At 34.4% G+C, this 27,708-nt stretch overlaps 1 protein-coding gene across 15 annotated transcripts in view; it reads left to right on the plus strand.

The window, feature by feature from the left end:
• The window catches only part of LOC149776646 (RNA-binding motif, single-stranded-interacting protein 2-like), a 437,315-nt gene that overhangs the window by 264,352 nt on the left and 145,255 nt on the right, over positions 1-27,708 (plus strand). The gene's annotated exons all lie outside the window — the stretch shown is intronic.

Consider the following 27,708-nt stretch of genomic DNA (forward strand, 5'->3'; position numbering starts at 1 on the left):
TTGTCTATACTTTGATCTAGAATTAAATGGCAAGCCCTCCTTTGGAGTCTTAAAAGTGTTGTTATGTTTGAATTAGAGGTATTACCATAAATTACATTACAATCATCCAGATATTGCTGAATAAAACTTTTATAAAAGATGACCTATAATGAAGAGGAATATACGTTTTGATTTTTTTCAGTAGCCAAAGATAAGAATTAACCTTTTCTGAAACATATTTAATGTGATCAGACCAAGTAAGATTGTTATCTATGAATACACAAAGAATTTGTATCATGAGAAATCATATCAAGGCTCACATTGTCAAATAGAACTGAGTTTGTCGCAATCTAGGTTTGCTTGTTTTTGTTGTGTTGTAACTAATAGGGCTGTCATTTTTTCTGTATTTATGATCATATTATTTTCCTTGCACCATACTTGAAGTCTGTTGAGAGCATCTTGTAAGTTATTTTCAAGTATTGTTTTGGCTTTGCCCATCTCAGACAGTGATGTATCATCTGCATAGAGGTCAGTGGAAGAAATTGAAGTTCCAATCTTAAGAGGCAAGTCTTTGATAAATAGAATGAATAACAGAGGTCCAAGGATAGAGCCCTGTGATACTCCACAGTTAATATTTTTACTTTGAGAAAGTTAACCATTTAAAGTTAATTTTTGCACTATATCGGGTAAGTAAAAGTAAACCAGTTTAGGGAGTTTTCACTGCATTGATAGATTTTTTTGTTTTTTAAGCAAAATTTCATGGTCTACAAGATCAAAAGCTTTACGAAAATCAACCATAATAGTGCCTACCTTTTCTCCTTGATCTAATGCTTTCAGCCATTTATCAATCAAAGATACAAGTGCAGTTTCACAGGAGTGATTCTGTTGAATGCCAGACTGATTATCATGAGTAAGATCATAAGTGTTCAAAGAGTTGAGAAAAGAATCATGACATGTTTTTCTAGTAATTTGTAGAGGCAAGGAAGCATAGAGATGGGTCTGTGGTTATTTACATCATTATTTGCTCATGCCTTATGCAGTGGTGTTACCTTGGCAGTTTTCCATATTTGTGGAAATTTATTAGACCTAATACTTTCTTTGAAAATGAAAGCTATGCTCTCTACATTTGCAGGTGCAGCTACCTTTAGCAGCCTTGGTCCAATCATATCAAGTCTAGTAGCTTTACAATCATCCATTTTTTAAATATATTTCAACACATATTCTGGACTCGTATCATGAATTTCAAACTTTATATTGTTTGGTAGTTTTGTTAGCACAAAAATGTTTGAGTTCCAGATAATCAGATGAAGTTCTGGGTTCTTTAAGGTTTTCAGCAATTTGAATGAAAAAGTCATTAAAAATAATTGAGATGTCATTTGGATTATTGGCATTAATGCCCTCATGATTGAGGGATAAAATTTCAGTTTTACTCTTACACTTCCCTGTACCAAACTCTGTAAATAGCTTTCAGGTTATTTTGGTTTTCATCAAGCACTTTTTTGTAGTGCGCTTGCTTGGCTTGATGTATCATTTTAATAACTTTATTCCTCCAAACTCTATATTCAGTTTTGATTTCCTACTGATTTTAGTTGGTCTCTTTGCTTTATTACCTCTAAAATTTCTGGAGATTTCCAGCCTGGCTGGTGGTCTTTCTTTATCCTGTGTGTTTTTAAAGGGGAATGTTTGTTCACTATACTGATGAACAGATCTGTCCAAGTATCTAAAACATCATCAATATCTTCAAAGATTTGTTCTGTATTCAATGGAATCTGTTTCAGATCTTCCAGGAATTTATTAGTATCACAGTTTTGAATGGATTTATGGATATTATTTTTTGTTGATTTGCCATTGACTTTACATGTTAGAAAAATTGCAAATTGGTCACTTATACCAATCTTTGGTACCATTACTTCAAAACATTTTCTTTTGTATTGGTATAAATATGATCTATAAGTGTTTTAGAGGTAGATGTTACTCTGGTGGGTTCATTTACTAGTTGCTTCATACCTAATGAAGCAATAAAATTCATCCAATTCACTTTTATTTGATCATTGAGAAGGTCTCTATTTATATTGCCTAGAATGTAAAATTCTTTCTCTTCATTTTAAATTTTTTCTACTTAAGTTCAAAATATTCACACCAATCAGTATGTGATGATGGGGCTCTGTACACAAAACCTACTAAGTGGGGCTTGGCTTTTCCTGGAGTGATCTGTACCCAAATGGATTATATTTTCTGTATTTCACGGTTTTCCCATCTTTTAGAAATAGTACCAGTTTTAACATATACAAGGAACCCACCACCGCCTGCTTTCTTATCCCTTCCATAAGGTTTGTCACAGCCATTGATATACAAGAAATTTTCACCCTGATTTTCTGTCAACATTATTTCCGAGTGTCCAAATAAATGGATATTATTATTTGGAGAGGTTAGCAGTAACTTGGTCAATCTTTTCACGAAAACCCTGAATATTTAAATGTCTCGTGTGTAAACCCTACTAGAAACTCCAAAATTCATGACATTAACATCAATGCTGTTAGAGGCACTCAAGGAGACATTAAAAGTATTAAAACTATATTCACAATAATCATCGTTACAACTGTCATTACTGTATAAAAATAGTTTTTCTGCAGCTGCATTTTCTACATTTATAATCATTGTATAAATCTGAACTATCACTCATATTTGAATATGTACAAGTAGCTGGTAAGTTTCCACATTCAGAACATCCATCAGCAAGGGTATCAAATCTGTTTTGACAAGGGATGCCTGGTGTATATGACAGTCCTTGATAGATAGATTGCTCCTCCTGCATAGAGTCTTCCAGTGGAGTTGAGATGGCCTCATTGTCCTTTTCCTATTCCATAAATCTAGTGTGATTGAGTTTTTGCTTTGTGTCCAAAGTTACTACACTGATGGCATTGTATTGACTGTCTGTGCATGCATTCCTTTGCTGAATGTTTGGTCTCACCACAGTATTCACATCCCAAAGTGTACTGGGTGTATTGATATGGCTGACCATATTGTCTGATGCTGTTTTGGCCTACATTGGGTTTATAGGGATGGATGAAATTTGTAATGTGGTTGTAAGACCAGACTTCACAAATGGCTGCATTTATGTTTTGCCACCGTTTCCACCCTTTTGGTACCCTTTTGGTAGAGAGGTGGATATTATCTCTTTTTCCAAATAAATGTTGCATCACTTGTTCATCTTCATCCATGAAATTCATGTAATTTGTAAACAATATCAAACTTCCATTCACTTGCCAGTCTTTGGAAGAAATCATTGATATTTAACATGTTACAATCTCCCTGGGGGCCATTTCATCATGGCAGCTTTGATTTTGCTTATTGATTTGTGTAAGTAATTGGTCATATAGTTCTTCAAAGAGTTCTAGACCAATTCCTGTACTGGCATTGTTTCCTCCAATACAGAGGACTATGTTAGCAAACTTGGAGAGATCCAATATTTTTATATCTTCCAATATTTTCTGTATTTTGGCACCTAAAATAGGAGCATGGGTTATTCAGTTAGTATAATTATTTCTTTTAACCATTTTGTATACACACGTTAGTTTGTATCAATAGAAGTATTACTATTTTTGCAAATAAAATGTCAAAAACACTACAGATGGTCATGACCTGGTATGTAAGTGGCATGGATTTAGTCACCAAGTAAATGACTTTTAATAGAACTACTTACTTCCCTTAGTGTTCATTTCAACATCTGAATACTTGGTGACAATTTAAAAAAATTATTAAATGGAGAAAAGTTATCAGTCAGTTTGGTTATGCTCTGTGACCCTAATTCAGAATTATCTAGGAGCATTCAACACCAAGCTGCACCCATATGTGTCCCATTGAATGGTTTCTAAATGATTTATTTTAAATCGACTCTTGACTTTTATACTTACTTGGGATAAATTGATTTCAAAAGCAAGTTGATTTTGAAATCTTGTCTTTCAGTCAATTACTAATCCCGAAAAGATTACTTGTGTTACCATTTCAGTCACAACTGCTTCCAATCATCAGTTCTCAAAGTTAGAAAAAGTGTTTTGTTAAGACAGTTGTAAATAATGTGTCTTTGAAATGGCTGTAAATGATGTCGTTGAAATAGATGTCAACCTTTTCTTTTAACAGCTGTAAATACTGCTTTTTTGAAATGGCAGTAATTAATACTTCTTGGAAACAGCTGTAGAGTCAGCTTTAACAAACAGTTACAAGTAATGTGTCTTTAAAATGGCTGTAAACACAGTCTTTGAAACAGCTGTAAATACTGTTTTGGAAAAGCTGTACATACTATGTCTTTGAAACAACTGTAAATATGGCACTTTTTAAACAACTGTAAATACTCTCTTCTAAACAGATGTACCATTCATTGCAGGCGTATACTGTACCATTCATGGCAGGCATATACTGTACCATTCATGGCAAGCATATATTGTATGATTCATGGCAGGCATATTTTGTACCATTCATGGGAAACATGTACTATACCATTCATGGCAGGCATATGTTGTACCATTCATGGGAAGCATGTACTGTACCATTCATGGCAGGCATATGCTGTACCATACATGGGAAGAATGTACTGTACCATTCATGGCAGGCATATGCTGTACCATACATGGGAAGAATGTAATGTACCATTCATGGGAGGCATATGTTGCACCATTCATAGGAGTTAACTATACCCTACATTAACTATACCCTACTAGTGTTTATATGAAGAACTATTAAATAGAGGGCAGGCATATACTGTACCATTCATGGCTTGCATATACTGTACCATTCCTGACAGGCATATACTGTACTATTCATTGTATTCTTTTCATTTGCTGGGATATCCATTTTTGTCTTCATAAAAATTTCTAATTTGAAATCATTAAATATGCTTCATACTAGTAGCCTTATTTACAACTTAGAATTACTTGTACTCCAAGTACTGTGTACCACACCGACATTAAGCACTTGTACTCCAGGTACTGTGTACCACACAGATATTAAGCAATTGTACTCCAAGTACTGTGTACCACACTGACATTAAGCAATTGTACTCCAAGTACTGTGTACCACGCCGACATTAAGCAGTTGTACTCCAAGTACTGTTTACCGCACCAATATAGACCAATACATAAATTAGCTGTTTACCACACCAAACAACTGTTAACCTCACCGATATAGACCAATACAGCAAATCGCTGTTTACCACACTAATGTAGACCAATACATAAATTAGCTGTTTACCACACCAAACAACTGTTAACCTCACCGATATAGACCAATACACCAAAATCGCTGTTTACCACACTAATATAGACCAATACATAAATTAGCTGTTTACCACACCAAACAGCTGTTTACCTCACCGATATAGACTGATACACCAAATCGCTGTTAACCACACCTATATAGACTGATATATGAAATTGCTGTTTACCACACTAATATAGACTGATACACCAAATAACTGTGTATCAAAGTGATATATAATGATAAACCGAATAGTTGTGTTTAATAGTGACATATACCGATACTCCAAAATAGCTGTTTCCTAAAGTGATATATATATATCTATACAGCAAATAACTGTTTCCCACAGTGATATATATGTCCACAGCTTTTCTTAGAATTGTTTTGGAATGACCCAATGAATATTAAAGTCCCAATTTGATGGTCTCTAAGGACTCCAATGCTAGACATGGTTTATGTATAAGTCCCTTTGTATTAACTATGGCTATCTGGAAAACGTTCTTTCTTGCAAGAGATAGAAAATCAGATGAAATCTAATAGTTCATCTTTCATACTTAAATGACCTGTCAGTTGTAATGGTAGTCCAAAAAGTGTTCTGCACTTTATTTTGATTTATACATGCTACCTTCACTCCTTGACCTGCATGGTCATTGGTATGATATTGTTGCTATAGATTTTATTTTGGTATAAAAAGCTCCCTGACATTTGTTTCATAATGCGAGATGTAATAATGGTAAAAAAAAGTCCCTTGACATTAGTTTCATAATGAGAGATGTAATAATGGCATAAAAAGTCCCCTGGCATTAGTTTCATAATGCGAGATGTAATAATGGTAAAAAAAAGTCCCTTGACATTAGTTTCATAATGAGAGATGTAATAATGGCATAAAAAGTCCCCTGACATTAGTTTCATAATGAGAGATGTAATAATGGTATAAAAAGCCCCTTGACATTAGTTTCATAATGAGAGATGTAATAATGGTATAAAAAGTCCTGATATTAGTTTCATAATGAGAGATGTTATAATGGTATAAAAAGTCCTGATATTAGTTTCATAATGAGAGATGTTATAATGGTATAAAAAGTCCTGATATTAGTTTCATAACGAGAGATGTAATAATGGTATAAAAAGCCCCTTGACATTAGTTTCATAATGGGAGATGTAATAATGGTATAAAAAGTCCCCTGACATTAGTTTCATAATGAGAGATGTAATAATGGTATAAAAAGTCCCCTGACATTAGTTTCATAATGAGAGATGTAATAATGGTATAAAAAGTCCTGACATTAGTTTCATAATGAGAGATGTAATAATGGTATAAAAAGTCCCCTGACATTAGTTTCATAATGAGAGATGTAATAATGGTATAAAAAGTCCCCTGACATTAGTTTCATAACGAGAGATGTAATAATGGTATAAAAAGTCCCCTGACATTAGTTTCATAACGAGAGATGTAATAATGGTATAAAAAGTCCCCTGACATTAGTTTCATAACGAGAGATGTAATAATGGTATAAAAAGTCCCCTGACATTAGTTTCATAACGAGAGATGTAATAATGGTATAAAAAGTCCCCTGACATTAGTTTCATAATGAGAGAAGTAATAATGGTATAAAAAGTCCCCTGACATTAGTTTCATAATGAGAGATGAAATAATGGTATAAAAAGTCCTGACATTAGTTTCATAATGAGAGATGTAATAATGGTATAAAAAGTCCCCTGATATTAGTTTCATAATGAGAGATGTAATAATGGTATAAAAAGTCCTCTGACATTAGTTTCATAATGAGAGATGAAATAATGGTATAAAGAGTCCTGATATTAGTTTCAGAACGAGAGATGTTATAATGGTATAAAAAGCCCCTTGACATTAGTTTCATAATGAGAGATGTAATAATTGTATAAAAAGTCCTGACATTAGTTTCATAATGAGAGATGTTATAATGGTATAAAAAGTCCTGACCTTTGTTTCATAATGAGAGATGTAATAATGGTATAAAAAGTCCTCTGACATTAGTTTCATAATGAGATGGGGAGAGACTATTGCTCATGTGAAGATAACTTTGTAACATGTAGTTAGTAGGGGAATTATGGTGCACTTGCACTTGTATTCTAATGAGTGGCCTGCTGTACCAATCTTGCCTCAGTCATCTAATTATGAACCCTGTGCTTACCCTTGACTGAAGGACATACTGTGCTAATTGTATGGGAAATGGGAACCAGCCTGGAAATGGGTGAACATTCAATAGAGTTAATATGGGTTTGGCTGGCCAGGATTGGTTAACTTAATAATGTAAGTCATGTTTTAGGAAAAATAATCTTTTGAGAGCTTATCCTAGTTGTAAGTGAAAAAATAGAGACATTGTTCTATTGATGAAATTTCAGTCCTTTAACAGTTTTGAATTTGGAACACTCATTACTAAAATTAGCACCTGACTCTTTGGTGTGGAATTGAAAGCAGGTGGTTTTAACAGATCCAGATCCAGATGCAGCGGCTCATATTCTTTTCTCTACACAGAAGCTGACATCCAGGTTTCATCTATACATATAAGTATAGGTTTGATCATGAGCACTCAGAAATGTTAAGTTATTGGATTTTTAATATCACTGTGATTGCATAGGTCTACTATGGGAACTGAATTAGTACCACGAGTCCTATAGAAAGCTACAGCAATATAGTGACTCCACATATGCAAGTGCAATTAACTTTACTATAAATGCAATCATATGGTTCTATTTGTGGATAAGAAGCAAAATTAATACCTTTTGTAAACCACAGAGTGACTTTCAGTGGGGATATTAAACACATGAAAATTTCATATGATATCCAGTTGGTCCCGAGGAAAAAGGTGACAGTCTTATATCAGTTGTGCTGCCATTGTATCCAGTTTGAAAATCTTGTTACTACTAAACAGAAGCCTTTTTTTGAAATGGGGTTTTCACAAAGAGACTTCTTATGAGGTCTCTTTTCTGTCCTAAATACAAATGGTGTCAATCTGATATCCAACATAGCAGCCAACCAGAGTGGTGGGTGTCAGAAAATTGTATTGTTGTATTGCTCCAGAATATCACAGGTGATTTCAAAACCCAGCTGTTGGACAGGAAAGATAAAAAGGTACAATCTTGGATTTCTATATATTTCTTTTCCAACTGGCTCTTTATTAACCTGTTGCTAAATGTAGGATCGAGTGAAGTTCTTAAAAAATACCTAATGCATTAATTAAGTCCTTTAATTAACTATATTCATGTTGAGTCAAATTTAATTAGTTGTATCTGTAGAGATATATTTGGTGGATGTTGTAATTGGGTTGGAGTAACTCCAGATGGGATGCTATTAAAGATACCATGAATAATGATATTAAAAAAAGAAATTTTTTATGGAGAATGGATGTTAATGCCTCCGCCCAAATTAACAGCACCCCAGTAAATCCAGGTCAATTTATACAAGAATTTTGTATAAGATCCCATTGATTAAGATTCCATGAACTTCTCACTGCATCTACCTACATCCTCCGCTTTTGGGATTATATCCTCTTTTTATACAGAGATTGACTTTGAGTCTGAATGCTTTTAAGTTTTTGTGGGAGAAAATGTAATTTGCTGCTGGCATGGAGGAGTGTTTAATTAAGAGATGGGAGTTGAGAATTAGCTGATGCACCTGTTTGTTTTATGGCACACCTGTGACCAGTATTAGTACCTGCTTACAATTTAATTATCATAGTGATTCTCACTGAGCTGTCTTGCTACATGGCTTACGTTTTCTGGAATGCCGTGATTAGAACTGAAAAAATATCATCCATGAGGCTTGATTAAATCACCTTAGAGTTTGGTTTGTGTGTAACTTTAGGTTTGCTTTGGTGTTTTTCAGCATTGTTAAGGCAATGTTTGTAACTTAAGGTTTGCTTTGGTGTTGTTTAGGATTGTCAATTCAATGTGACACTGTAATGGAAGGTTTGCTTTGGTGTTTTTCAGCATTGTCTAGGCAATGTGTGTAACTTAAGGTTTGCTTTGGTGTTTTTCAGCATTGTTAAGGCAATGTGTGTAATGGAAGGTTTGGTTTAATGTTTTACGGCATTTGTGATAAATCTTATTTTAGAGCAGAAATATCAAAATGACTTCCTACGAGCAGAGGAAAATTGTTCGTCACAACCGTAAAGAACAATTTCCTCAATGTGTTAAATTGGCAAATGATGGATGTGTATGTATATGCCTTTTCAGACAGCAGACTTTGAAATGGAGGTCTCAGCACAGAATAATATTCATGCACAGATACTGAACTTCCAGATTATTTGGTATCATTGTAGATATACATCTGTCTACCTTTCTATAATACCACCCTCTTTAGTGTATCGTACATGACCATGACGCTACAGAGCTTGGCAGTAGGCTACTACCTCCTGCCATGTAAACTTGTCATCAGGGGTTAACAAGTTAAACTAGACCTGCTGCCACATAATGTACTGGCAATTTGCTACAAGTAAACAAGAGGGGCATCGAGGGGTCGAGTGGCCTAAAGCGCTCTCCATTACGGATCACTGCCATCTCACCTCTGTCTGCATGGGTTCGAGTCTCAGATTCGGCTAATGTGGGCATGTGAGAAAGCTTGCCAGTAGCTTCTCGTGTGTCAGTGGTTCTTTCCAGGGTTTTCCGGGTTCTTCCTCCATCATTAATACTGGCCGCCATGTATAGCCTATTGTGTGCTGAAAAATGGCGTTAAACCCTACAACAGCAACAACAACAACAAGTAAACAAGAGAACAAAAAACCTATGCCTTGATCTGCAGGCACATTATTTGACATTAGATCAGGGTTGGTAGTTTTCAGTTACGCCAGACTAATATAATGGTAAGATATAATATTAGTATACGTGGTAAGATATATACATATCTACATGATGTTTAATTAAAGATATTTTTTACATCCAGTAATGTAGTTTAATCATTGGAATATGTAACAATGTTAGGAGTTCACTGTTTAGAGAGTACTTAGGTGGAAAAGTTAAACATCATTATGTACAATGTGGTTAGTACATTTCATGGTACAGTTGGTATTAGTACATTTCATGGTACAGTTGGTATTAGTACATTTCATGGTAAAGTTGGTATTAGTGCATTGCATGGTACAGTTAGTATTAGTGCATTGCATGGTACAGTTAGTATAAGTGCATTGCATGGTACAGTTGGTATTAGTACATTTCATGGTACAATTGGTATTAGTACATTTCATGATACAGTTAGCATTAGTGCATTGTATGGTACAATTGGTATTAGTACATTTCATGGTACAGTTGGTATTAGTGCATTTCATGGTACAGTTGGTACTAGTGCATTGCATGGTACAGTTAGTATTAGTGCATTGCATGGTACAGTTGGTATAAGTGCATTGCATGGTACAGTTGGTATTAGTACATTTCATGGTACAGTTGGTATTAGTGCATTGCATGGTACAGTTAGTATTAGTGCATTGCATGGTACAGTTAGTATAAGTGCATTGCATGGTACAGTTGGTATTAGTACATTTCATGGTACAGTTGGTATTAGTACATTTCATGGTACAGTTGGTATTAGTACATTTCATGGTACAGTTGGTATTAGTGCATTTCATGGTACAGTTGGTATTAGTGCATTGCATGGTACAGTTAGTATAAGTGCATTGCATGGTACAGTTCATATTAGTACATTGCATGGTACAGTTCATATTAGTACATTGCATGGTACAGTTCATATTAGTACATTGCTTGGTAAATAATGGAGTATTAAAATATGTCTGAAAGATATTGGACTGCAGGTACATATAACAACAACTTGGGACTCAATGTATTGTATGGACCAGGGGTTATGTGTATGGACCAGGGGTAATGTGTATGGATCAGGGGTTATGTATATGGACCAAGGGTTATGCATCTGTGAAAAAAAAGTTCCTTTTCTAAGTATTCTAAGTGTTACCGTGTCCATCTGTCCCATTACATCAAATATGACAACAATAGCCAACTCTGTCTGTCCCATTACATTATGTATATAAGTAGTACCCATGCCCATCTGTCACTATTATACCATGTATATCATGTCAGTACTAGCCATGTCTGTCTGTCCCATTACCTAATGTATGTTATGTCAATACTAGCCATGTCTGTCTGTCCCATTACCTCACGTATGTCATGTCAGTACTAGCCATGTCCATCTGTCCCATTACCTCATATGTCATGTCAGTACTAGCCATGTCTGTCTGTCCCATTACCTCATGTATGTCATGTCAGTACAAGCCATGTCCATCTGTCCCATTACCTCATATGTCATGTCAGTACTAGCCATGTCTGTCTGTCCCATTACCTCATGTATGTCATGTTGGTGCTAGCAATTGCCATAGGTCCCATTACATGTATGTCATGTCAGTAGTAGCCATGTCCCTGTGTCCCATTACCTCGTGTATGTCTGTCTATATACCCAAGTCTGCCCATCTCTCTGTATAATGAGAAATATAGTGGTCACAAATGTCTATCCATCCCATCCCATCCCATCCCATCATACATGTCACATCTATCACAATTCTCTTTTTGTCTCATTACATCATGTAATATATATTCCTTGCAAATATGTATCTGCCTCATTACATCTCGTAGGTCACAACTGTCACAAATTTCATTTCTGCTCCATTTTAAAGTACTTGTGGATTGAAACCAAATTTGGTATGTTGCTTTAAATTAAAAAACAGTTATGTCCCTTTGTGGTATCATGTACATCACTCTGCGTTATCCATGTCTCTCTACCCCATTACATCAGGTATATTACTACTTTGTATCAAGAAGAGTTATGCAACTTTTGTCACAAATTTGCCCTTTAATGCATCAAAGTTGGGGTTGACTTGTTAATGGGAATGGTTTTCCTTAAAATTTGGCACAATTAATATGAAAAAGTGTGATGAGTACGTTTATCATGGGGGAAATAAAGTAGGTCAGTAAGATTTGGTATGCATTGATAAACAAAAGATGTGAGGGAATGAGGAATGAGTTATTGTGCTTATTTAGTTTTTAAGAAAATACATATGTATAAACCTCATTAATCACAAAGATCAAGGAGTATAAAAATAAATTTATATCATAAGTTTAATAATGGAGTCATTGTCTTTGGTGTTACAAATGAAATCATCTAACCTCCCCAATTTTGTCAGTAGCTGTAATTAAAGCAGTGATCTAGGTTATGCTACCATCCCATGCATTACAGCAATGTCAGTATGTAGGAAAATGGATTAAACATTATATGCTATTCCAAATGCCAGTGTATTATTAAATACTTAAGGCCATGGTTAATGTATTGTTGCCCATAAAGTTGACTGAAGTCGAGTTTCCATTGTAAATTTACTTGCACAGAACTTGTAGTTTTGATTTTTAAAAGTTTTGTACATTACTTTAAAATCTTGTAGAAAAATATGTAATTAGAATGCATGCAGACGACAGAGCCAGCTCTGTTAGTTCCAATTCCTCCTACTATTAATTTATAGATCTACTGGACACAGACCAAAAGGACATTGGGATGGCCTGTAGTCCATCATCCATCATATGTTGTCCATTGTTGTTGTTGTTGTTGTTGTAGGGTTTACATTTTTCAGCAGAAGATAGGCTATAATATAAATGGTAGAGAAAGAATTGGGTAAAAAAAACCAAAAAGAAATACCGACCCATGAGAAGGTACTGGCATGCTTTCTCACATACCCATGTTGGCTGAAACTGAGACTTGAATCCATGCAGACAAAGGTGAGATAGCAATGCTCTGTAACGGTGAGCACTTTAGACCACTTGGCCACTCTGGGCCCCCATATGTTGTCCATAATCTCCCCATCCATTAGTACAAGTTTTATTATCACAACTTTTACTAAACTACTTGGAGGGAAGCTTTATACACACATGATGCTTGGACATCCAACATGGCTGCCACAGTGGCCATACTGAAAATTTTATAAATTCTTTTTGTGAATAAATGGTAAAATCAACATGGAGTTTTCCTCCGGTGGCCTAGTGGTTAGAGCGTCTGCCTTGGAAGCTGGAGGTTGTGGGTTTCGTACCCTGGCCAAGTCATACCAAAGACTTACAAAACTGGTACTAACAGCTACCTCGCTTGGCACTTACTGTTAAGATGTTAGTGTTAGGACTGGTTGGCCTGGTGTCAGGATAATGTGACTGGGTGGGACATCATACTACGTGTCTGTGGCATGTTGCCCCAGTGCTAGACATCACTATAAACTGCCACACTGCAAACATCGTAGCGGTATGACTGAACAATTGTTAAAAGCTACGTTAAAATTCCTAATCATACACACACACAACATGGGGTTTTCACAAAAGATAAATGTTGACTTATTGGAGATAAATGAAAATGATGTCAATATGCCATCCAATATGACCGTCACAACAGCCATCTTGAAAATCTTGATATTTTTATTTCATCAGAGTGGAAGGGTAATTTGCACCATAAGACTTTTTATGATGTTTAGTTAGTCCTAATTGAAAATGGAGCTGCTTGGACATTCAGTATGGCCTCCACACTTATTTACTCATTCCATATATACCTAGGTAATACAATGCAGGACAAACAAAAGGAAAATGTTCAGGATTTTTTTTTTTACTGATTACAGAGAGACTTGAGGTAGTGTTCAGTCACAATTAAATGACAACTAATCATATCAGTTGAGAGTTAAACATCCATTGCTTAGTTTATATATATATTATACATTTGTAACTCACTCACTGTAAAAACAAAAACCGGTTGTAAATTATTTAAAGGGTTTTATATATATATATATATATATATATATATATATATATATATATATATATATATATATATATATATATATATATATATATATATATATATATATATATATATATATATAGAAGCCTCCTGATCCAACCCATTTGGAACAGAACCAATTAATGAGAAATGAGAAATGCTTCAAAATTTCTTTGCTTCACTTAATTAGATTCAGTCAGCACAGAGATTGCATTGAAGAAACAATAATTAAGGAAAGATAAGAAGATACTTGTGTTGCCATAAGTAAAATTGTAAAAGTACACTCAAACTACCGTATATACTCACTTGTGAGATGAGTCCAGTTGCAAACTGTACTGACCTAGATCTGCTGTCACATTGTGTCACATTGCTGTCACATTGTGTCTGTGCAGATTTTAGGATTAATCAGTAGAATAAACACCGTAATCCAGTTATGGATGATTATATAGGAAAATATATTGTTGTTTTATTATGGTATGAAGATATACTAATGTTTTATTATGGTACATGTATGAATATATATATATATATATATATATATATATATATATATATATATATATATATATATATATATATATATATATTGATGTTTTATTATGGCATGAAGATTTATTGATGTTTTATTATGGTATGAAGATTTATTGATGTTTTATTATGGTATGAATATATATATTGATGTTTTATTATGGTATGAAGATTTATTGATGTTTTATTATGGTATGAATATATATATATTGATGTTTTATTATCGTATGAAGATACATGTATGTTGATGTTTTATTATAGCGCAAGTTCTACCACAAAATCTTGATTGATCTCTTTTTGTCTTTGACTTTCAACATTTTCTGCAGATGGCATGATAAATGTAGACATGTTATGAAAATTTTAACATGTTGGAGGCTTTGGTAAATTGATGAAGAGATATGTTACAAGTCTTTGCCCAATGAAAACATAAAAAGAAGGCTGGATGGAACAATCAGGCAAATGGCAGTAATGGGATTGACAATTGTAATCAAGCTTTATCAGGTGCACCTTCAGCACTCCCTATGCCCTGTCTACTCCATGGTAACAATAACTCTATGCTCAGTAGTGAGAAAGTCAGGGAGAATTGTTAAAGGATTGTCCTTGAAGAAGGGAATGTTGACCTACACCCCATACTACCATCCATATGTTATGGTATGTATCTTGTTTGCCACTTACTGGCCATAAGGTATGCTTTCACCTGTTTAGGGAGTGTTTATTTTTATTGAAGTCAATTGTTGCTGTTAAGCAATGAGTTTAAGGTTCCACACTGGAATACTTGTCACTTTCATCAGTCTTTAATTGAAAGTTGAACAAGAAAAGTTTTTATTGGATGGTATTCAATTCAAAAGGTTTAACACACCTCATAAAATGACTACTTTGTACAGTTTTGTTTCCATATTTATTTTGGATTTATGTACAAACTTTAGCAGCCACTGCTGGGAATTATGTCGTTTAGATGCTTAATACAGATTGCTTTCTACAGTAATTAGGTGTTAGAGACGGTGACAAAATGGTCGTTGAACACAGCTGTTTAATATAGCAGAATGAACATGTTAGATGGACTTGTTATGGGACATGAGATTGGTTAATGAATAGGGAGTTTATGTGAACTTTTTATGGAACATGAGATTGGTCCAAGTTGTTGTGACGTGCTCTTGGTTCAGAATATTGGGAGCTTACATGAATGATTTATGGGACATGAGATTGATTTAAAACAACAAGTTTACATTTTATCGGACATGTGATTGATTTAAAACAACAAATTTACATGAACATTTTATCAGACATGAGATTTATTCAAAACATTTGTGATTCATCTTTCAATTTTTTAGGAGATGTGTTCATAGTTGGGATGAACAAAAATTGAATCATTGAATTTTTGATAACTGAAATTCCACAAGATTAAATAATTTTGAGATAAAATTTGCAGAGCAATGTTACATAACTGTGACTTTATTGCAACTGAAATTCCATGAGATTACATGATTTTGAGATTAAATTAGTTTGACATAACTGATAAAGCTCCAAAGGATGAATATATTGCCATGTTAGCATAAAATGGATTTATTTTGTTTGTCTTATCTATTTGATACATGTCCTTGCTTATGGTTCTATGAACCTATTAAATCCAAGCGAAAATGGTCCAGGTTTTGATATGTCTTGCTTAAAAAGGAACTATCTACCAAATTGCTTCAAGTGTTTCCTCCATACCTGATAACAGGCCTGGTTAGTTGGGTAATATTTCCTCAGCTTTGACAAATTAGGCAATACAGAATGGCAGCCAGGGGTTAAGAAATCCAGCTTTTGTTGATGGCTTACTTCTGCAAACTTATTTTCCTGCCAGCTGTACCCATATTAAGGTGGTATGCATCAGTGAACTATTTCAGATATCTTATGGAAGCAAATATTTTTCTATCAGAAAGAAGGACACAGAATGAGAAACATATGAAATTGTACTGGAACCTTGGGGGGAGGAGAACTGCACTGCTTACTGTGTGTCATTTACCTGTTAATTATGGTCTGATACTTGCAGATGTTTGTTAGGATGTCACTGATATGGTTAAATGAAAGTGAAGATTGAATATTTAAATGTACATGCTTCATTCCAAAGGCAATGTCAGATGAATACTTAAATTTCCAACCAGTGTTGATTTGATCTAATCTTAGAGTATTAGAAAACCTAGAAACAAATGGGGGCAGAATTATCTACAATGATAAAGGTAGATTACAACAAACACATTTGTTGGTAGAGTGGCTATTATTCCACTTTAAAGTCATAAATTGGATCATACCCTTCCATAGCCCCCAATAATGCCTAAGGTTGTCTTTAATTTGTATTTCTCATGGTTAATTTGTTTTTGTTATTTTTGCTTTGCATGATCTAAGATACTTGTCTGTTTTTCAAGACAAGATTCTCAAAATGCAAAACAAACAATTTTCTTACATGATTGAAAGAGATCATGCTAATGCATACAATTACAGTAGCATAATGGACCTAGCAAAACCATTAAATCAGTTGAGCAAGCCCAAGATTAATGACTGCCATTTTATATTAACAGTCAAGAACTTTGGAGTAAAGGGTCTCAACATAGACTTAGAGCTGTCATCCAGAGTTTCCGAAAAAATATATGCCACCATCAGGCATTCCAGAAATGTGCTGATGTTGGCTCTCTATCTGTTACTAATTTTGCCTCTACAGTTACCAACCATTGTAGATGGCTTGCATTGGGAATAAAGAAAAACCATATCTATATCTTGACCAAAAGTGCCAAAGGTCAAGATCAGAGTCAAGGTAACTGACTGAAAGAATAAAAATCATTTCAACTCAATAGCATTGGTTCCTCATCAAGTACTGGTCCATGCTTTGTGGATTATTTGTTGGGGTACAGAAGATACCAATTAAATTTGGGTCCAATGTCAAGGTCACTTTGACAGAAGCATGAAAAATGGTTTCTGCACATTAAATTGCTGTTCAGCATCACATACCTAGATCAACCTTTGCAGATGACCTTCCACTTATGGTAAGAAAGAAGGCTGTTTATTTGGGGGTACACAAGTCAAGGTGACTGACTTAATGAAGGTTTCTAATAAAATATTGAAGTTATCTTCCTAGTAGACTATTAAAACTGGTAAGGCATATTTTCTTGTTTAAAAATGCAGAGGCAAGAAAATTAATACTCTCAAGAACAATTTTAAATAGGAATGTTTCTTACAATTTAAAATAAGAAGATGATTGAGGATGTAGTCAAATTATGAGTTAAATGATGCTCAGTGGATCAAAAATATGTGTCCCTTTTATACAAGTGTCTTTAATATAGGGATTCAGATTATTTAAAAATTTAGGAAAGGGACTTCCTTATTTGATCCTTTCTGGGCAGATTCTACCTCCAATAAAGGTGTCCACTATGACAGGTTTTACAGTATATTGTCAGAGGTGCCAGGTGGCGAAGTGGTTTAGAGTGCTCACCTCTTGAAAATCCTACTATTGCCTCTTTCTAAATGGCAGTTCATTTCTTGAAAATATTGTCATCTCTGCTTATCCAAATGGAGTCAAAAGACTTCTTATGATAAGCATGGTTGTCATGATAAAGGGTTCAAAATGTTCCTGTCAGAGGGAACTGCCTTTGAATGGATGATCATTATGATACAGGTTGATTTTTTAAAAAAAGACTTTTAATGATGTCTGAATTGACTTAAATCAAAGCTAACATGTAATATATGTACCAGATCAGCCAGTTTTAAAATCTTGCCATCACTGCAGAGTATCAGAGAGTTTCAACACGCAGCAGTTAGAAGAAAGCAATGGTCTTATCTTGAATTCATGGAAACTCTTTTTGCTTAGTAGAACATCAGTCCCTTCATGGGACTCTTGTTTTCAAGTGCAATTTAATTACAACTAAAGAAAATTAGTTTATTATCATTACTTATGTTGTCTCATGCATGGAAAATTTTACTATTTGTACTCAATTAGCATTTTAGCTCATAAAAATGTCCTATGTGATATTGCATTATGTACTTCATTACAGTTTATACTACAGTTTGTTACAATTAAAATATAGCTTGCTACTTGATGGGAACCAATGGAACAACAGTGGTTAATGTGACAGTCTGTCAGATGTCATGTACAGAAAAAATTAATTTCTTTCAAACTGACCAAGTTTTATGGTTGCAAATGTTTTTGTACCAGGCTGAAATATGACTTCAGTATGGTAATGTTAAGTATAGCAGTGAGGACAAACACCTGATTTGACTTGCAATTCTACAAGATTCCTTTTCAAGAAGAAATATTTGCTTTTAAAACAACTTTTGTAGTATAATTATATACAAAGGGCGACAAGAAAATGGGTGGGGTGTATGTTGTTTCTGTTCTGAGTTTTCATTTTTTTCTTTCATAAAATCCTGCGTGTGGGTGTGGGTGGGTGTGAACATGCAGTCATAAAGGTTGGGCAATATCAAGGGCACCGAACACGGTGTGGCACTATTTCGCTGCATTTTTTTCTTCTTTTGGTGTGGTTTAATGAATTAGTCAGGATACCATTTTGTCCAATGCAAACTAACTAGCATCGAATATGTATATAAAGAGAGAGAGAGAGAGAGAGAGAGAGAGAGAGAGAGAGAGAGAGAACCATAAATAATACACCAGACAGAACAGAAAGTGCTCTCCCTGGATTCTATAGAAGAATGCTTGATAATAGTAGGTAGAATTAATATTTTGATACAAATAATGCTATCATACAGGTTAGAGAATTTTTAATTCATACTCTACGGAGATTTGAACCCAAATCAACGGGTAAACAGCACCCATCACCTTGCCTGCACACATGAGCCCATATTTCCTCATGACTAAGCACACATCACCAAAAAATTACTCAATCGGTGTTATATGCAATTGTGCATAGCAGACACTCGCATGATGACCTAGTAATTAATTCTCATGTATCTATACAGTCGTTTCGGATTCCTATGAAAGAAACCAAGGTATATAGAATTAGTTACAGAGAATTATGAAGATACCAGACAGAACGGAAAGTGCTATCCCTGGATTCTGCAGAAGAATGCTTGATAATAGTACGCAGAAATGATATTTTAATGCAAATAAACTATCATACAGGTTGGAGAATTTTCAATTCGTACTATATATATATATATATATCCAGTCCCCCTTCAATAAGCAGCCCTACTTTTTTTAAATCTGTAAAAATATATATGCAAAGTGAATGCCTCAACAGAAATATAGTACAAGGTAAATGTGTGTACCTGTTGAGGCATTCATTCTGCATATATATTTTTACAGATTTAAAAAAGTATGGCTGTTTATTGAAGGGGGACTGGAGGAGGTTCTTCATTAATGAGCTCTACTTTATATCCCATGTGAACATATTTTTCCAGTCCTATTTCAGGTTGACTCCATAAAATTTATAAAGGCAGTTCTTGTTAATATCCATATATGTCTGCCTGTCAATCTATCATTTTCATATGATCATGGAAACACAGTACACAAATATTTTTAATGTACCATTAGCAATTTTGAATGCATCACAGATGCTTAAAAGTTATTTTGGTGAATGTTGAACTAAATTGTAATTAATATCAGTGAATGTTGAACTAAATTGCAGTGAATATCAGTGAATGTTGAACTAAATTGTAATTAATATCAGTGAATGTTGAACTAAATTGCAGTTATGAAAAGTGAATGTTGAACTAAGCTGTAGTTAATTTTGGTGAGTGTCCTAAATTGTCGTCTAATATCAGTGAATGTTGAACTAAATTGCAGTGAAGATCAGTGAATGTTGAACTAAGTTGTTGTTAAGATCAGTGAATGTTGAACTAAATTGTAGTTAATTTTGGTGAGTGTCCTAAATTGTCATTAATATCAGTGCAGTGCAGTAGCATATACTGCAAGCAGTCTTTTGCCCCAAACCTATACTTGATTATGATTACAAGAGAATCATTTATTTCACCAAGGTTTTAACCCCCAGGACAACCATACAGAGAACTATGGCATGGAATATCCAAGATGAGGGCAGCACCTTACTTGACCTCAATAATCCAACAAGCCTGACTTTGTTTGTACCTACACCTTTTGTGCAGGTATGCACTGTAATTGCTGTTCATAAAATGGGTTCAGATAAAATAGTGCCTATGCCCGGAGGATTTGCCCACACACAGTTTATGCAGACATATGCTGTGTTACATACCAGTGTTGTCCAGACATTGTAATATATGAAAGTTTGCTATCATGACCTTTGTTTTATATAAGGTTGCTTTAATATATTTTCTCACATTTCTTGATATTTTACTTAGCATGTCATGCTTATAGAACAATGATTTATAATTATGGGGAATGAAGATGTTGTTAACACAATAAGAATGGTTTCTTTAGACAAAATTACATCCCCCTCCCCAAGTATATTTATTATTAATAACTCATATTAGAAATATCTGTGGATGGTCAATGTTGAAATAGCTTGTTTTCTGATTTCCAATGCCATTCAAAAATATCAGTATCACTATCTATGCTCACTTATAAGTTGAGTCCATCTGAAAATTGCATTGATCCAGATCTGCCATCATGTAATGCAATGGCAGATTTGGGCCTATGCAGTTTGTGAGGAGTAATAAGTAGAACGAATAGATACTGAACTGCTAGTGCAGTATGATATGGCAGATCAGGGTCTATTTTTTTTGCAATTGAACTTGACCTATAAGTGAGTATATCCAGTACAGTTTGAGACTTTCCATACACATGAACCGTACAGTGTACATGTAGACATTCCTATTAATAAGAGTGTAATATATCATTATATTAACATGTACATATAAATATATGCATACCTTTTGATGTATTTATCAGTGTTTTTACATTGATGTATTTATCTATATGTTTTTACACTGATGTATTTGTATATGTGTGTATACCTGTTTATCAGATTGATTGCTATCATAGGTGAAGAAGAATCTTGATATTTTTCACCTGTATGGACGAAAAATCAAAGCAGTTATGGATGGAAATGAATGTTAATGACACTTATGTGTACTGGTATCCATGGTATTTAACCTATATCAATGATAAATGACAGGGGCCTTATTTGGCATCAAGATCATTCACTTTTAGTCAGTCATCCATACAAACGGATTACATGTAGACACCTCTAAACAGGTTCACAGCATGAAGAAATTCAGATGGTCCTCAGGTCAATTATGTTAAATTTCTGAATTGTACTGGCTTAAAATGTTTGGCTTGGTAGTTGGTTGGTTTTCAATAGCACCTTTAACACATCATTGACAGTATATTGCTGGGGCAATGGGAACCAAGTGCCTTCCCCGAGGACACAGAAAGACATCAGGTCCAGGTTGGGCTGGGTGGATATTGAACACATGACCCTTGGGGTTAGTAGTCTTGTACTCTACCAACCATTCTACCATGGTTAAACACCTGAGTTGTTCAAGTAAATGTACAAATTTACCTTTATGAAGTAAAATGGGTATTGGTACATTAGTCCTGTACTTAAAACTATTGCAAGCATTATGGTAAACAGGGCTATATCCATACCACAGACAGTATGGTAAATATGGCCATATCCATACCACAGGCAGTATGGTAAACAGGGCCATATCCATACCACAGGCAGTATGGTAAATGGGGCATATCCATGTCACAGGCAGTATGGTAAACAGGGCCATATCGATACCACAGGCAGTATTGGAAATGGGGCCATATCCATATCACAGGCAGTATGGTAAATAGGGTCATATTCATACCACATTTTCAACAATAAAATTTGTTCTAATTTGGGGAATACAAAATAATTATGTAATAAATGAAATGTGGAAAAATAAGAAGTAGAAGAGAAAGTGTAATCTGATCTGTGGATGCATAGTAGTAGTCATGGAAACTTAACTGATGAACGCATAAATTTAACTCTGGATTCAAGCATCCAAAATTTAGAAACATACTTTTTTTAACTCTTTTAAATCTGGCCTGTTTGTAAAAACACTTATATCAAGATAATTCCCATCATTTTAATCTTTCAGTTGTCCCAAATAGTGATTTACTGAAGGTAAATATTTTTTAAATATGAACTGGGGCTCAGTTTGCTATTTGGGCTCGTCCAGTGGTAGGACTTGAAACCCAAACCAATTCAGTGGTGAGTCTGACATGTTTACCACAGAGCCACCACAGTTTCTTTAGCCTACTACATGTATATAGTGTGCAAGATATGGCATCGGTGCTGATGTTGTCCCAGTCCCAGTCACAACATAGTACAAGCTTACACCAGCCTTTCATTTTATTTTTATTTTTATATATAAAAAAGCCAAGTTTGTAGTGTATTCCATTATAATGCTTCCATTTAATGAAATTATTGAGATGTACATATATTTTAAATGGATTATGGCACACACATGTACAAATAAACAGGCACACTGATTTGTCCATTCAACATCGATGTGATTTGTCATCTAGTTTTAGAACACAGCTATAGTCCTAGTAAGCCTAACTTGTCCAGGCAAGCCTAACTTGTCCTAGCAAGCCTAACACTTCTAGGAAGCCTAACTTGTCCTAGCAAGCCTAACTTGTCCAAGTCGTTATCTTGCCAATAAATTGTACAGCTGATTTTATTCAAGTATGAGGTGTTTTATAGCCAATAGACATGCTTTCCATGGGATAATGCTGGTATGGGGTATATTTATTGCTTATAAATCCAATTGCCATGGAATAATGCTGGTACGGGGTATTTATAGCTTATAAATACAATTACCATGGAATAATGCTGGTATTGGATTATTTGCCATCAAAAGTAACATAAAAAAATGAAATTAAATGAATATAAGTTAAGTAAATACAAATAAAGGATCTTAACAGTATGAAGTAAAACGGACAGTCATTGGTCATTTTATCCAAACTAATAAGTAAAATTTTACGATTGTTGAGGTCCATTATTTCCTAGTTAGAGTAATTTTTTGCCAGCAATACAAAAGTTATATTTTATTATTTTTACAAGGACTTCACTATAAACTGCCACACTGCAGACATCATAGCAACATGACTGAAAAATTGTTAAAGCTACATTAAAAATTCTAACACACACACATACTCAGCACTATAGCACTATAATAACTTGTATATTCCTGTATTAGTCAATACAGAGACTCACCACCCCTCCCTTATTCATATCTCCAACTTGTTCACTTTGCATGAGAGTTGCATGAAACTTGATAGCGACTAGATTTGCAGGTTCCAAACAATGCCATTAGTGTCCAGGGTAGTCAATTTCAGTGTCATACTTTATGTTCATTTCTAGCCTAGGTTTGTAATTGATGACTGTAGTGAAAGTCACCCATTTAACTTAAATGACAAGTTCTGGACACATTTTATGGTAATACAGTCAACTCCGCTTATATGCATAGCCTCGGGACCGGAATCAAGCTATGCATATAAATGGAGTATGCATTTAAGCAGAATTCATGTAAATTTACATTAAAAACGGGACCATACTTTGGCTATGCACTTAAATGATCTATGCCGTTAAGTGATATGCATTTAAGTGGAGCCGACTGTATATTGTGATTTTGAAAGAGCTACATTTATGGAGTTTTTTTAACTGTAATATAATGGTGTATATTTTCTCACAATAATAATGACAATTTCTGTGATCAGCAGCGTGAATTAGTAGATAGCAATAGCATCACAGTGTTACACTAATATATACATACGTACATACATACATACATACATACATACATACATACATACATACATACATACGTACATACGTACACAGTAATTACAAGCACTCATATCACATCATTTTCTATCTTTTTAATTTGTCATTTTCAGGTGTTTTCAGTTCTTGTTTTATATGGTCCATTTTCCTAGCAAGTTTAGATTCCAAACTATAAGTTTAGATTCCAAACTATTTATCTTATTGATCATTTTTTTGAAGAAGAGAACAGTACTCTATTCAAAAGCCCATCCCTGCATTGTGCATACATGCATGTAATTATAGGTATTATGTTGGTGTACACAGACCATATATAGGTATCATAGTTCACATGTCAGGTTTTGTTGGGAATGATGCATGTTGCTGGTCTGTCCATGACAGTATTAGATGAGTGGTCTGTTTCATAGCAGTCTGGAAGTTAGGTTGGACATGAGAGGACATTCAAGCATGGATACAAATGAAGAGAAATATCCAACATTAAAAGTTTACTTGAAATTTCTGTAGATAAATGAAAGAAACATTAAACAATAAAAATGATCAGATCCCATACTTTTTGTAGAAGCCCTGAATTTTATGCCCCAATCTTGATTCAAAGTCCAGCATTTGATTATTTTAACATAATGAAGTCTGTGGTTACCGTAGTAACTGTCATCTCTGCTTTAATTTTTAAGGTATCCTGTTAGTTATCAGATGTACATTTTGTCCTTGTATTTAGTAATCATTGAGGAATGAGTGAATAATGAAAGGTTTTGAAATATTTTACCAAATAATTTGAGCAATATCAACAAAAGATTTAAAGTTGATCTCCAGAAGGTAGAGTTGACTTCTAAATAATGCTAACTGACCTCAGCTGAGCAATGGCTAGGTTTTTGTTCATGTTGTAGTGGGTGCTGAGAGATAGTTGATTCCTTTATGCAGTATATATATATATATATATATATATATATATATATATATATATATATATATATATATATATATATATATATATATATATATAGATATATATATATATAGATATATATATAGATATAGATATAGATATAGATATAGATATAGATATATATATATATATATATATATATATATATATATATATATATATATATATATATATATAGATAGATAGATAGATACATACATACATACATACATACATACATACATACATACATACATACATACTGAGAAATGGTTGATTTCTTCATACAATATAAATACTGAGAAATCGTTGATTCCTTCATACAATATATACACTGAAATGATGATTGATTCCTTCATATAGTATAAATACTGAGAAATGGTTGATTCCTGAACACAGTATATGTGCTGAGATGTGATTGATTCCTTCATACAGCATATCTATATTTATACTGAGAAATGGTTGATTCCTTCATACAGTATATGTGCTGAAAAATTATCGAGGAATATAGTGATGAATTTTTTTTGGTGATATTTGTAATTGTAATGACATATTATACTGCAGACCTTCCAATTGGAGTGATCTGGGAATCCTACAAGATTTTGTAACATTGTGGACTTTGTGGCGATGTATTTGTCGGTCATTATAGGTAGGGATATGATTGTAGGTCTTTATTGGTAGCAATACAATTGTTGATCATTATAGGTTGCAATATCATTGTCAGTCATTATAGGTAGCAGTATGATTGTTGGTCATTATAGGTGGTGATATTGTCGGTTATTATAGGTAGTGATATGATTGTTTATCTTTATAGGTAGCGTTGTGAAAGTCTATCATTATAGGTATGATGTGATTGTTGGTTGTTATTGGTAGTGATATGATAGTTGTTTATTACAGGTAGCGATATGATTTTCATTATAGGTAGTGATATGATTGTTGGTCGTTATAGGTAGTGATATGATTGTTGGTCCTTATAGGTAGCAATACGATGTTAAAATATGTGGTTCTCTTATCAGACCACTCACCAGAATAGCTCTGGTGATGGTGGTTTTGGTTGGTCTTAGATAGCAGTACATTTTTAAATGGTCGCTCACTGTTAGGGACCCCTCACCAGTGGTTCCCCTCTTTTAAGGTCCATCACCCTCATCAGAAGCCACCTCATGACAGGGATAATACATAGCCTGTGTCAAATTAAGTTATGCTTTCTTACCATTTGTCATACTTGAAAGACCTCACTTGTTGTAAGGCCATCTTTTTGTTGCAGATGGGGTTGTCTAAAAATGGGGATGGGGTGGACCACATTAAAACACAACAGCAGCACTAGTAGTAGTAGTAGCAGCAGCAGCAGCCCATTCTAGATTGTTTTCTCTCAGTGGGAGAGGGTGGAGTCCATTAAATTAGTTACCATGGTAGCATGACCCACACTGCACCAGCAGCTGCTCTGACATGATATAGCAACATGTCTAAAGCATTTGTGCCAATTTCCCATTATCTCCATAGACACAGATAAAACTTGCATGACTTGTTGATGTAGATTGGACTTCTAATGTATAGATATATTTATATTTATTCCCCCCCACACACACCATTTCTTCTACACAGCTCACAGCTCACTTAATTAGTCTTTGTAGGATTTCTTGTAGTTTTTATGTGACTTTTCCAGCACTAGGATTTATGGCTTTAGTGTTTCAGCATGAGAAATAGATGGAAGATGTTAGTGATAGTTTCTGTGGTGAGGGAAATAGTAATGATAATAGTAAGGGTAGTTGAGTAGTTCATCATCATCATCATTGTCATCATCATCATCGTTTTCCTTGTCTTTTTTTTATTTTGATGGGCTTTCAATCTCAAAACATTATTGTTCACCCTTTTCATACTGTACTACCGCTCTGATGACCTAGTGGTTAGAGCATTTGAACCCTGGCTGAGCCATTCCAAAGACGTATAAATATGGTACCAACAGCTGCCTCGCTAGGCACTGAGCATTAAGAAGTTTTAGTGTTAGGACTGGTTGATCTGGTGTCAGGATAATGTGACTGGGTAGGACATCATGCTACATGTCTGTGGCATGATTTCCCAGTGCACTATAAATTGCCACACTGCAAACATAGTAGTGATATGACTGAAATATTTTTAAAGCTATGTTAAAAATTCAAATCACACACGCACGTACGCACGCACATACGCACGCACTCACGTGCACGCACACACACACACACACACACACACACACACACACACACACACTTTATTATATGTAACCTTTCAGTATGCCATCAATTCCAAAAAATCTAGGATTATGTTTTCACACAGACTTTTGCAAATATTTGTACTTAAGAAGGAGCCGCTATGTTTGCATCATTTGTATTTGTTGACAAGCTTCCCAACACCCTCACCCAATGAATAAAAAATGTATTAAAGATTCTAAACTATACAGTGCAGTACAGTTTTAGTGCTTAGCAATGTTAAATATAGTTGTACAGTCGTTTGTACAGTTTCCTAAACCAATGATATAGGTC

This window comes from Sinohyriopsis cumingii, chromosome 18 (genome assembly GCF_028554795.1).
Source record: "Sinohyriopsis cumingii isolate HCF-2022 chromosome 18, ASM2855479v2, whole genome shotgun sequence".
Classification (NCBI taxonomy): domain Eukaryota; kingdom Metazoa; phylum Mollusca; class Bivalvia; order Unionida; family Unionidae; genus Sinohyriopsis; species Sinohyriopsis cumingii.